The 13541-nt window shown below is 33.4% G+C and overlaps 1 protein-coding gene across 1 annotated transcript in view; it reads left to right on the top strand.

Moving 5' to 3' along the window:
• LOC147071150 (cell adhesion molecule DSCAM-like) overlaps positions 1 to 13541 on the top strand; it is a 524338-nt gene that overhangs the window by 234885 nt on the left and 275912 nt on the right. The window lies entirely within an intron of this gene.

Raw genomic sequence — 13541 nt, 5'->3', positions numbered from 1 at the left:
ATATTCCAAAAATCAAGTTTTGAGATAATCGCTAAAAACCAACAGAGCACTATTTTTTGTAATTAGAAGAACAGTATTGAACTCCCTAGAATATTAATGAGTGAGAGAGTCGAATAACTTTTTTTTTTTTTTTTTTTTTTTTTAAATATATATACCTAATACTCCTAACGTTGCAGACATACAGCATACTATGAGAAATAGAGCTCCACGATTGGTTAGGAAGGCGTTGGTGACAAAACTCTATTCTTTGAAATATACGACATATTACACCAACAATGAACTTTGTCAACGATTTTCACATGGTTTAAATTGACTTTTAATACTCAACTATTTTTTGGTATATAGATTAATTCATTTAGAATCACTTGGCATATTTAACTAAAAAACGACAAAATTGCAATATGTGAGTTATGATTCTAAGCGACTCAAATTTGGAGCTACATAACTCTTTGCTTGTTAAATCAACAAAAAAAATATTTTTTCAAAAGTGATTGTGTCAATATGAAATGGAGAAAAATTTTATTTGTCGACTTTTGCAATGGGCGGATTTAAAACGACAACAATTATACATTTTTTGTTAAAAATGTGAAATGGGAATTTGGCAAAGAGCCGAACGCCAATACCCAAAGAGCCGCATTTGGCTCTCGAGCCGCAGTTTGCCGACCCCTGACCTAGCGGTATGAAATATACTTGTTGACCTATTCTCATACCTAACAAATATACATAAAAAAATCATAAAAATCGGTCGAGCCATTTCGGAGGAGTGCGACCACCGTGACACGAGATTTTTATATATATATAGATATATTATTTTGTTTTATTAATGCAAAATTACTTTCATACCTACCTATAGTTAAGTTCTTATGAAAGCATTTTCAAAAGATTGAGAAAGATCAACTTACATTTTAAAAATCATTCTTTCGTCTTTCTTTTCTTTCGACCATGTCCGATCCTAATAGGATCATATGGGCCTCCACAGAGTAGAGGTTTGTATTTACAGATTTTGTTTTTTACGAGAAATGGATGTCAGCCATTTGCTCAACCTATTAGGTCCATACCCTGACACATACAAATTGAAATACAATATGTGTACTTGCTAGCCCCAGGATTCGAACCTGGGACCCACGGCGTTATAGTCCAACGCTTAAGCCGCGCGGTCACCTAATCGGAAAATCATTACCAAATGGTAATTCGTTCAAATTTAAAGATCCCATCTTACTATAATAAAATTATATTTATTATTTTGTGGTCATGTTTATTAATAAAATTGAGTTTATTAAGTTTTCTATATAACGAACAGAAAATATTTGTGATAAACACACAGTTTTAAGTTTTTTTATATTTATTTAAAAAAAAATCGATTTTTATATTGAAAAAATGTGTATTATTTAAGTATTCGTCTTAATTTCTTAATTTAGTTAATTTATACTCAATGTGACTAAACACCCTATTTTCCTGTAACACAGTTATTTATTATGTTATTTCATTCGAGAGATAGGTCAAAGTTGTTCATCTACGCCTTGTTTACTATTTTAGCCACGTTTGAAAATGCGAAGAAGACATGGATGACACACAATTTGGCTTCAGAAGTGATTTGAGCACTCGCAAAGCACTTTTTTGCTTGAATGTTCTAGTGCAAAGATGCCTCGATTACAATGTTGATGTTTATGTATTTCATCGATTACGAGAAAGCATTAGATATTGTTAAGCATCCTAAACTTCTCGAATTCTTACAGGTGAAAGGCATCGATGCTAGAGATATTCAACTGATATAACTTATATTGGAAACAAACAGCAAATATTAAGATCTAAAATGAAATCAGTGGAGAGGTAAAAACTCGTCGCGGTGTACGACAGGGGTGTATATTGTCACCTCTGCTATTTAAGCCTATTGAAGCCTTACAAGGTGAATCGGTGGGTATTTTGGTTAATGGGAAACATGTTTCTACTCGGTATAAGTAGTGATATTATAATTTAATGCTAGTTTTAACTCATTATGTGCGTCCAACGCAACTGGTCGATATAATTTGCATGTTATTTAAATGTGGTAATTAAATATTAATTCAAATGTATAAAAATTGAAATAACCCAATAGCAATTTATTATAGCAATAGAAATAATTTAATTATTAACAATCCATAATATATTAAAACTAAAAAAAAACTATTTTCTCTTATGTGCCACTGTAAATATCTTGACTTGCTGTTGCTATGATTTTACAGAAGTTTGTTGGCAATGTGATACATTGTGTGGATTCATCGATTTCTATTTTCCCATTCCCAATATCATTTGATTAAATTCAATCCTGTCATGCATGCGCACCCATAAACCGAAAGAACACGAACATTACATATGACACGAACTGCCGCTAAACTATATTATGAAAAATACAGTTAAAACGATTCGCGCGCCATAAAATGGTTGGACTAATTCAGAAACCTCGGGTGTGCGCACAACAACTCACCAAAGTTTCATTACAATTGAATGAATCGTATAGGAACGCATAAAAATAGAAGAAGAAGAAGAAGAAAAAGAAGATGGTTGTACTAATTTAGAAACCTTCGCGGCGTGCGCTCTGATGATTTGTTGTGCGCCATAGTATATTCATCCCATATAATGAGTTGAGTACTTTACCCATTCCAGAATATTAGATTTTTTGGTCCTGTTCGGTTAAAGCGGATACAGAGGAAAACGCATTTTAAAAAAAGCCGATAAACTGGATTATTTGTTAGGTTAACCTAACCAAACCTAATCTAACCTAACCTAACCTAACCTAACCCAACCTAACCTAACCTAAACTAACCCAAACTAACAAATAATCCAGTTTATCGGCTATTTTCAAAATGCGTTTTCCGCTGTATCCGCTTTAACCGAACAGTACCGATTTTTTTTTCAGAAACCTTCGTTGCAATGCCACTCAAAGAAATAAAGTGTTTGTGTTTTAATTCTGTTTATTGAATTATTTAATTATTTACAATCCATAATGAATACTAAAACTACTAAAAACTATTTTCTCTCATGTGCCACTGTAAATATCTTGACTTAGTATTTTTATTCTGGTCCAGGCATTTTGTCCTTTGGGTCACTGCGGACAAAGATCTTGGCACACATCAGCTGCACACCATTTTGATTCAACATCATATCTATCATGAATTCTCCGAACATAACTGGTACATCAATTTGTCCGTCATACACGTAATCTGTTACTATGTATGTTCCCTATAAAAAACATAAAATACAAGTGCAGGTTATAAGAACTGGATCCGAACATAGTATAATTAAGATTTTTGAAACTTGCTCCCAAAGATGCGATTAACTAATTTAAAATAGCTTCTCTATTATCTTGTATTGTGGAGTAATGGAATTAAATCTGTCAATTTGGGGGTTTACCGGAAAACTTTATGGATGTAATAGGAAAACAGAACACATAATTTTATACCATTTCAAAGAATGGGTTTAAAAATACAGGACATGTATTAATTCATTTGGCAATAGCATGTAAAAGGTTGAGCACTACCACTGGTAAAGATGGAAGGCAAACACACATGAAAAATATACAAATTTAGGCTGTACCCAAGAGACAGACTATCTCATCTCTAAAAAACACTTTCGGAAAAACGTCATTTAGAATTTTCATGCGCTTAATGTTAATTTTTACTTTAGCATTATTGTTTTAAAATTATCTTTTTCCGTTATAATTAGACTCAAACTGTGAATTAGGCCTGACATAGTGACAGGTACTCATTTACGTTGAAATTGTACTTAAAGCAATCCGGCTCTAAGGTCACCTACCTACTTATTGAAATAGTTAATATGCATCTCGCGTCTTTTGCTGTATATGATGATACGGAATGGGGTAGTCCATTTATTGTTTCACGCCACTCGCATATATTTTCGTTATAGGTCTTAACGATCTCAAACAATTCTCAGTGATCGGTTTTCAGAGAGAAATGTAAAAATAAGTATTCCGTCGATCTAATTTCCGAGTTAATTAATGACTCACGTATCACGATTACGCTATTAAACTGCGAAGTGTGGTGAGTTGAGAATGCCACATAAGTCCCCGTCGAATCCCACACACTTGCAATTCCTTTCTTTGAGCTCTGCATACTGATTTCAAGGTGGTGTGGTTTTTTTTTGTTAATTCTTCACACTGTAGCACTATGCTTAAATCAATATTGTATTTTATTTTAAACTTACTTTAGCAACTGGACATTGTTCCGGTAATCCACGTTCTTTTAGAATATCTATAAATCTATTTTTAGCATATTTCATGAAAAATTCACATGCATTTGTTTCGAAGACGTCTAAAACGTGCGGTTTCCATCCCCCGTCTCCCCATTTTGCGACCGTAGCATTCATCTAAATATGAATATAAAAATAAAACTCATTATCACAGTTTTTTGTCATTTGACTGGGTATACAATTAGCGGCAAAGGTGGGCATGCAATTGGTGGCTATCGTGGTCTATTGTGTAAAGCACTGGGCTCTCACCCGGGGGCTCCGGGTTTATATTCCCGGTGAGTTTACAATAAATTTATGTGATATTCCCAAAGCCTTGGTGTTTATGTGATCGCTTCACTTCTACTACTTCACTACTATCATTGGGACTCATCTTCTGTTGTGTTAAACAGAGTAGATATGTATTTTTTGTCCATGTCTAATATCCACAGAGTGAAGGTTTATATAAACAGATTTTTATCTACAAGAAATGGGTATTAGCCACTTGCTCAACCTATTAGGTCCATACATTCACTCCAAACACAAATTGAAAAACAATATGTGTATTTGCCAGACCCAGGATTTGAACCTGGGACCCAGGATATTATAGGCCGACGTATTTTAAATAATGTAATAAAAATATCTTAATTGATAGTTTTTTTATAACTGACAAGATAAACAAAGGAAACAACGTTCTGTTTATTAATATATATTTGTATAGTGGAATAATTTGGCATTGAAATTGCGCAGATTATGATTTATTCTAGTGCGCACGAATTACTAGGGTGAATTTTATTATCGTAGCTCCAACTATGTCATTATTTTTGTAAAAACTATCGAACTTCACGCTTATGTTACATTCGAATCAAAAAAAAAATGACACTCATCTTGGTGTTTTATGTTTTTTAAATTACAAAGTATCTACTTTATCTGGAAAATAGTATTCAGCACCATATTATGTTGATACTATAAAATTGAAAATTAAGCCACCTCTTTGTATTTTTATAGATTTCCAATCGCAAAATGTCATAATTTACTTTCAGCACTATAAAATACATGTCCAAACTGAAAGTCAATCTAATCAAACCTCGATTATTAAAATTGAATTTTTCTCCAATATTTTAAAATTCAGGGACTCCAGGATAAATTTTGAAGCGGCTAAATATCTTTGTTTACTTAATTTAATATTTCGATATCAAAACCATTTACCTCTGTGCCTTCTCCAAATTCTATCGGACTTATTATATACGTGCTGATTCCTTGGTGGGTTCTGTTCAAACTTCCAATTGAAAAATTAACATATGCTCCTGGACCATCGTCTCCACATTTTTCAATGCGCAGTACTTTGATAATTGCTGGGCCCTTCAATAAAGAATCATTGATTAGTAAAGGTATTTAAAATATTATATTTGTGACGGAATTAATTCTTTTTGAAGAATCGTGAGTTCTCTCAAGTTTCGCCTTCAACTCTCTCAGTATTTATTAATTGTTATTCTAATACAAAATTTTGTCTATAGATCTGTAGGGTTTGTAGGACGATTTGGCGCCGGAACAACTGGACGCCTCGCAATTCAAAAATAAATAGATGTTAGATACCTATTTACACGTACTTTTTAAAAAAGTATTTATTATTATTATTTATATTTAAATTATTATATTATGATTTAATTGTTGGTGAGAATTTAAATATGCACACGTAAATATTGATTTAATCGTGTAAACGTTTAAGTTACAACGACAAAAGAGTTTTTTATTTTTATATAATGCCTTAGGTATACGGTAATTATCAATCCGCAATAAAAAACATTATGTTAAGAGTAAAATGAATTAAAACTACTAAGTAGTAGATGAAAACTGATTAAAATTCATCGTCTACCTTCTATTTGAGTGACTACGACAGTGCGGCGTCCAATTGTCCTGGCGTCCAGTTGTCCCATTCCCAGATCTGTATGTAGTTCTTTCTCGTCTACTCCGATACTCGAACAGATAAAATACCATGAAGTTGTAGAATTGTTTGACTTGTTGGTTATTATGGCAAAAAAACAAACAGCAACTCGGGTAAATCGTGAAAGTGACTCTTCTATTATATTTTGAGCCATTGATTTACTATTTAAATTTACAAAGTTTTGAAGCGTACACAATTTTTGACAGTTCATAAGACAAGCGGGGGGCCATTTGTTGGTCGGCCTATTTGTTTTAAGAGGTACGTAACTAGCTATTCAGTGACGTCCCGTGAGGGTAGGCAGATTGAGCGTCGCTTGGGGGCGGCAGTTATTCGAAGGGCGGCAAATCGAGGCCAATCATTAGGTATATGTGAACATAGCTACCTAAACTTAGTATGTAATAACGGAAATATCTTTCCATTAAAAAAATTAGCTCACTGGTTGGAAACAAAATGTATTAATTAACATAAAAGGTTTAACAGGACTGTAACTTTTTTCAGGTTCGCGATGTCTAGCGTACTTCCGTTTATTTTACTTCTTTTTTATCCAAAAATATTTTTGCCAGTCACTTGAAAGTGAAGGTGTATTTTTAAATGCATCTGAAACCATGGACTCGCAATATTGTCTATTGAAGCAGAGATGACATTTAAATAAAATCAACTTTAGTGGTAATTATATTTTGTTAGTAATGTATCCATACAACACATTTTTAAGATATTGGAGTCATGACAGAATGATAATAAACACTTTATAAAAATGGGGTGGATTTTGACCCTGCCTGGGGGCGGAATTTTATCTAGGGAAGTCACTGTAGCTAATAGAGTGTCGGCTGATAAGTAGGTTACAGGTAATACAGGATACAGGTGAGGCCAAACGGAACGTGAGCTTTGTACAATTTTCGCGAGTTAGGGCGTCTCCATGAGTGCAGTTCTTGAATTCATTGTCGATTTACCAAGCAGATTTCTTACCACTCGGCCATCGTGGACGAAACCCATCAAGCAAACAAATTAGTTTATAGAATTTATTAAGTAAAACTAGAAATATCTAAATAATTATAAATTATTTTGCAATGATTACAGATAAAAAATAACGATTTATTAAGTTAAAACAATCTGACGAATAGTATTTTATGTAGTATTTTATTTTTATGATTATAAAAAAATTAGGTAAGAATAATGTATAATAAATTATAATTTAGTATTTTTTTTTCTTTAATTATGTTAACTGACAACAAATTCTTGCTAGAAAAACAACTTAAGTAAACTTAATTGATCTATTTTACGAACAGAAAATATCTTAAAATCGATGTCCATAATTATCTTTAATACTTAAATAATTTTTTCTTTAGTGTAAATAGCTGTAGGTAATGTTATAATATATTTTGTATCCGTAAAGTTAACAATGTTCTTTTGAAGCAAATGAAGCCGGTAACTGACTTTGATTAAGTTACGTGGAATAAATACTATATTTATTGAGTAATAATAATAATTTAGGACTTACAATAAAATTTGAAGCACAGATCGCAGGAATAATCGTTAAAAATAATAAAAAATACATCTTTACTGCTTGTTAACCAAGCGTCAAATCACTGCAAGTTACATGAATTTTTCTGTATGCATCCGGCACAGAACAATGATAAAGTATGAAGCCATTGTTTTATACCACGTAAACTATATATAGTGAAATCTAATAGATGATCCACATGCAAAAATTTAAAATAATAACGGTTCACTGCTAACTATGGATTGATAATTAAACTACTAAATAAAGAGATTGCTTGCGAGATAAAATAAAACATGCATTCAATTTTATTATTGTTTTATGAAAATATATTTTTCTCTAATGATAATGATTTATTACGATACTAACGAATACCCTGCATGCGTTGCAATGTCATTGAAAGAAAGAAATTGTTTTAATTCTGTTTATTGAAGTGCTTTTGGATAGACAATATTTTTTGTTTTTCGTTAGAGTACGTACTGCTTAAACCCGTTCGTCTGAAATTGATGATCAACGGGAAGCATGACTGGAAACCGTTTTTTAGATTTTTTTTTTAATTTTTTGATTTTTATTTCAGAAACCTTCGCGGGTATACGCACAAAGACTCACCAAAGTTTTATCGCAATCGGATGAATGGTATAGGAACGCATACGGGATAGACAGACAAGCAAACAAAGATGTATTTATATATATATATATATTATAATATTTTGTTTTATTAGCGCAAAACAACTTATATACTTTCCTATATTGAAGTTCTTATGAGAGCATTTTCTATAAAAATAAGCAACTTTTAAGTATCCTTGTAAGATGCTATTAATTTTCATATACATACAACTAAACGAAATACATCTGTATTCATATAAAACGTTTAAGATGAATTCTCCACCTATCAGAGGCACCTCGCGGAAACATTATTTGTGATAAACACACAGTTTTAAGTTTTTTTTATATTTATTTGAAAAAAAAAGATTTTTATATTGAAAAAAAATGTGTATTATTTTATGGAGGTGAAGTATTCGCCTTAATTTCTTAATTTAGTCGATTTATACTCAATTTGACTAAACACCCTCTTTCCCTATAACACAATTATTATTTATTATGTTGTTTCATTCGAGAGATAGGACAAAGTTGTCCATAATCTACGCCTTGTTTACTATTTTAGCCACGTTTGAAAATGCGAAGAAGACATGGATGACACACAATTATTTGGCTTCAGAAGTGGTTTGAGCACTCGTAAAGCACTTTTCAGCTTGAATGTTCTGGTGCAAGGATGCCTAGATAGCAATGTTGATGTTTATTTGTGTTTCATCGATTACGAGAAAGCATTCGATACTGTTAAGCATCCTAAACTTCTCGAATTCTTACAGGAGAAAGGCATCGATGCAAGAGACATTCAACTGATAGCTAACTTATATTAGAAACAAACAGCAAATATTAAAATCAAAAACGAAATCAATGGAGAGGTAAAAATTCGTCGCGGTGTAAGACAAGGGTGTATATTGTCACCTCTGCTATTTAACCTATAGAAGCTATTTTCAAGGAAACCTTACAAGGTGAATTGGTGGGTATTTTAGTTAATGGGAAACATGTTTCTACGCTGTATAAGTAGTGATATCATAATTTAATGCTAGTTTTTACTCATTACGTGCGTCCAACGCAACTGGTGCGTTGCCTATTAGAGGGCCATTAGATATAATTAGCATGTTGCTGTCTAGCATTGTCTCTCATGTGCTACTGTAAATATCTTGACTTAGTATTTTTATTCTGGTCCAGGCATTTTGTTCTTCGGGTCACTGCGGACAAAGATCTTGGTACACATAAGCTGTACACCATTTTGATTCAACATCATATCTATCATGAATTCTCCGAACATAACTGGTACATCAATTTGTCCGTCATACACGTAATCTGTTACTATGTATGTTCCCTATAAAAAACATAAAATGCAAGTGCAGGTTATAAAAACTGGATCCGAACATAGTATAATTAAGATTTTTGAAACTTGCTCCCAAAGATGCGATTAAGTAATTTAAAATAGCTTCTCTATTATCTTGTATTGTGGAGTAATGGAATTAAATCTGTCAATTTGGGGTTTACCGGAAAACTTGCGCTACTTCTAATTTTTGGATTTCTCTTACATTAAGAGTCCATGTTTCACAATATGCAAAGATACGTGAACGTTGGTAGCACATATTGGTTGAACAACAAGACACAATTGGGTGGTCACTTTTGATATCATAATTCGTATTTTGTAAATAATTTTAAAATTTGTGTTCATTTGTATGAATGCAGTATCCAGACACCTGTGTGTCGTGTGAAACGGTTCTTATGGTACAGTTCGGTTATGAGGAATACAGCGGAAAACGCATTTTGAAAACACCCGATATACTGGATTATTTGTTCGTTTGGGTTAGTTTAGGTTAGGTTAGGTTGGGTTAGGTGATGTTAAGTTAGGTTAGGTTAGGTTAGGTTTGGTTAGGTTAACCTAACAAATAATCCAGTATATCGGCTATTTTCAAAATGCGTATGCCGCTGGATTCCTCATGACCGAACTGTACATAACAGAACTGTGTTCTTATTTTCTGGGTTGCCGTTGTGAAAGGTGTGGATCGACTATTTTCCATTTAGAAGTAAGTTTATAACCGATTTCAACTGCGTGCAGCATGTCTGCAATAAATTAATAGCAGTAGGTATGGCAATTTAAAAAAATATTATTGTCAGAAAAAAAAATATTAGATGCCTACCTATTGTGCGTTCTCGCAAAATCTTGCGGGAGTCAGTTTCAAATATATGTTTAATTTGTAAATTGCAACGTGCATTATTCATGCAAATGAATAAAGCATGCCGCTCATTAAAAGCCCGCCATAATGAGAATCCGCTATTCCGTGGCAGCAGAGAAACGGACGGCCATTTTATGAGATCACCGTTCACCACGTACAGGGTGAGGCGTAAAACGCGCTCCTGTTTAGTGCTAATAAAAATCCACGTTTCGACTGTTCACCGTATGGATACATCAAACATTGGCTCCGAACTTTCCTCCGTGGCTCACTTTTATGGTCGAGGCATGATCAGGTGCCGAGAGGTGCTCGCAGCTCTAGTAATTGATATCGTGAGTAGAGTTTATGAAGCTTATTACGGACGCCGGCGGCGAACGTTCATGATGGTATATTACCAATTGAAACATCATAATATCGCCGACGAATATTAGGATAACGTGATCATGCTCGAATTGCACTAGGAACATTGATATGGCCTCTCATTTTTATAATGGTAACAAATTTTATAATAATATTGGGGATTATGGAATATTTCTACAGAACAATTAAAACCAGATAAGTGATATAAACACATGCATCGTAAATTGGCTTTAATAATAAAAGTAATAATAAAAAAGTCGCTTTTTTGCCTACAACTTTTGATTATTGTTTGTCGATAGCCGATAACTACATAATTCAAGTGAATGTATTAGGAGCGTACATACGTGAAATGGCAAATAATTTTCAACTGTATGTAGAACGAAATTACGGCCGCGTTGCCATTCGGAGAGCGATAGTCGAGGCGTCTGCACGTAGTTTCGTTTTGTCATGGCGTCGGGCGAAAATATTCCTAAATCGTATAAAGATGACTAAAAAACTTTACGTATGTACCTCAAAAGAAAACATGTATTTAATTATTTACCGTTTCACTTATGTTTGCTCTTAAAAATATAAAAATCGCTAAAATTACACTGTACCTATAACCTTAATTTTACATCGAACAACATTTTTGGAAAACACTTCTGTAGGCCTCTAGGGCATCACACTTCCTTTAATCTTGGCGAAAAGTAAGGAGGCCTGCCATAGATCCTAGCCAAGGGGCCCACTTTCGGATGTGGGGGGCATGGCTGAGATCTAATCAGTCTCTGAGAATCTTGTGCAAGAACGTTTTTTTTCTTCCAAGGGCTATGTTTACTGGAAATATTCCCTTGAATGATAAGAAGCAAAAGGTTGATATCTCTTAGGGTGCCGCATGGTTTGCCAAGCTTTCTAGTTTTAAATTATTTGATTATGTTGCTGTCGTACGTCTATCCAGTTAATACAAAGCATGCATCCGCACACCCATATTTCGGGTGCTCAATTTTATTGAGAGTTATCTCTGTGAGTGTCCACGCCTCCACTCAGTATAGTAGTGTTTACCTTGTCGTTATTTAGTAGGTATATATGTTACGCCTAATGTGCGAAATTGACTATAACATGAAATGGGCACAATTTTGGCTAATTTATGTAATAGTCAACCCCGTTGCCTTATTCATGAATTAGGTAAATTATCTGCCGAGTGCGTAAATCGCAAGGGTATGGAATTCTTAAACTGTCAATATGACAGTAGAAAAGGTAAATTTAATACGGATGGTTTTATTAGTTATAATTGGACATAATATAATAATATTATTATTAGGTTAGGTTAGGTTTTGTAATTCTGAATTCAACTGAATGTCCATTTTGAGGTTAGCTAACAAGTGTCAACAAACTATCAAATCATACTATCACAAACAAATAATCGACCATTGCACGATTGATACCCAAGCACGAAAATACCTTTTAATAAAATTCTTCCGTTATCATATTATAGTTATAGATTTTTTTGCGCATAGTAATTGGATATGAAAGTCATTGTAGCTATTGATTGGTATATTTTTATATAATCAATGACATTTGACACATTTTGATTAGTTTGATTAGTTGCAAAAAACACCAGCGGAGCGCGACCATCTATTTTGACCAATGCATGAGCACAATGAATAAAAATATCTTACAGGTGCAACGGGGCTGAAGATTTTATTGGTATTTTTGGCATATGCATTTGTACGCCAAAAAATTGCAGACCACCGGTTGAGAAACACTGATTAATATATAAGCGAGAATTAACTGTATTCGTTGTCAGTGTGCATTTACCATTGGTGATGGCGCCCGAAGATACCACAAGGCGAAACCCGAATTGCAAAAACCAATTCAAATAGAATAGTTCAACAATTAAATCGATTACCTTACTCTAGTAGTTAGATATATATTTATAGTATTTAGTAATATTACTTTAAAATAATAATGTGTAAGTAATGTGTGAAATACCTATTTTTCATATAAATAAAATACAAAAGGGTTTAAAAAGCTAACTGATGTTAGCGCCACCTGAATCATTAGCGGAATGTCCGACTCATTTGGCGCAACAGGATATCCGGCGCGTCACTTGAATCCACTGCGCGTGCGCAAAGCTTACAGGAAGCTTTCGGCGGAACAAAGTGACGACTGGCACGTGCGAAAGCTCGCCACGTCATACACGTCCCCTTTTTAAACTGATGGCAGCCAGAGTAAAGGTGACTGAATTTGCGAAGCTTTAAACCTCTGCGATTGTTGAGTCGCGGTGAAAAAATTGAATTTATTTTTAAAGTATTTAAAAGTTTACAAAGATGATACACATACTCCAACTAATAAAAGATAAAAGCTAACCGCAATGTAGTTTAAAATTCTACAATACTTTTATTATCATCAATTCTTTAGTTTAATTAATATAATCCACTATCAATAACAATACATCACAGTTCTTTCATATGTTTCTATGTAATGAATAATAATTATATACGTTTTAAGAATGTACAATTATGGACGATAGATCTGTGTATTGTAGGTTGTAGGATCCAACATCTATTATTTGTACGCAGAAGGTTGCTTCATGTGTGTGATAATATAATGTTTCGGGGGGGGGGGGGGGCACAATTGAAATGAGACACATAATTGATATGGACTGTTTTATATTGTCATAAAAACATTTAAGATTTACACGGCACTAAAATAAGACTGTCACATTGTTTTTATACTTTGTTACTGTAGGTTACATTAT

Source organism: Rhyacophila brunnea, unplaced genomic scaffold, assembly GCF_057557595.1.
Source record: "Rhyacophila brunnea isolate RB1 unplaced genomic scaffold, BYU_Rbru_1.0 scaffold_20, whole genome shotgun sequence".
In the NCBI taxonomy this organism is placed as follows: domain Eukaryota; kingdom Metazoa; phylum Arthropoda; class Insecta; order Trichoptera; family Rhyacophilidae; genus Rhyacophila; species Rhyacophila brunnea.
This window is presented reverse-complemented; position numbering and strand designations above follow the sequence as displayed.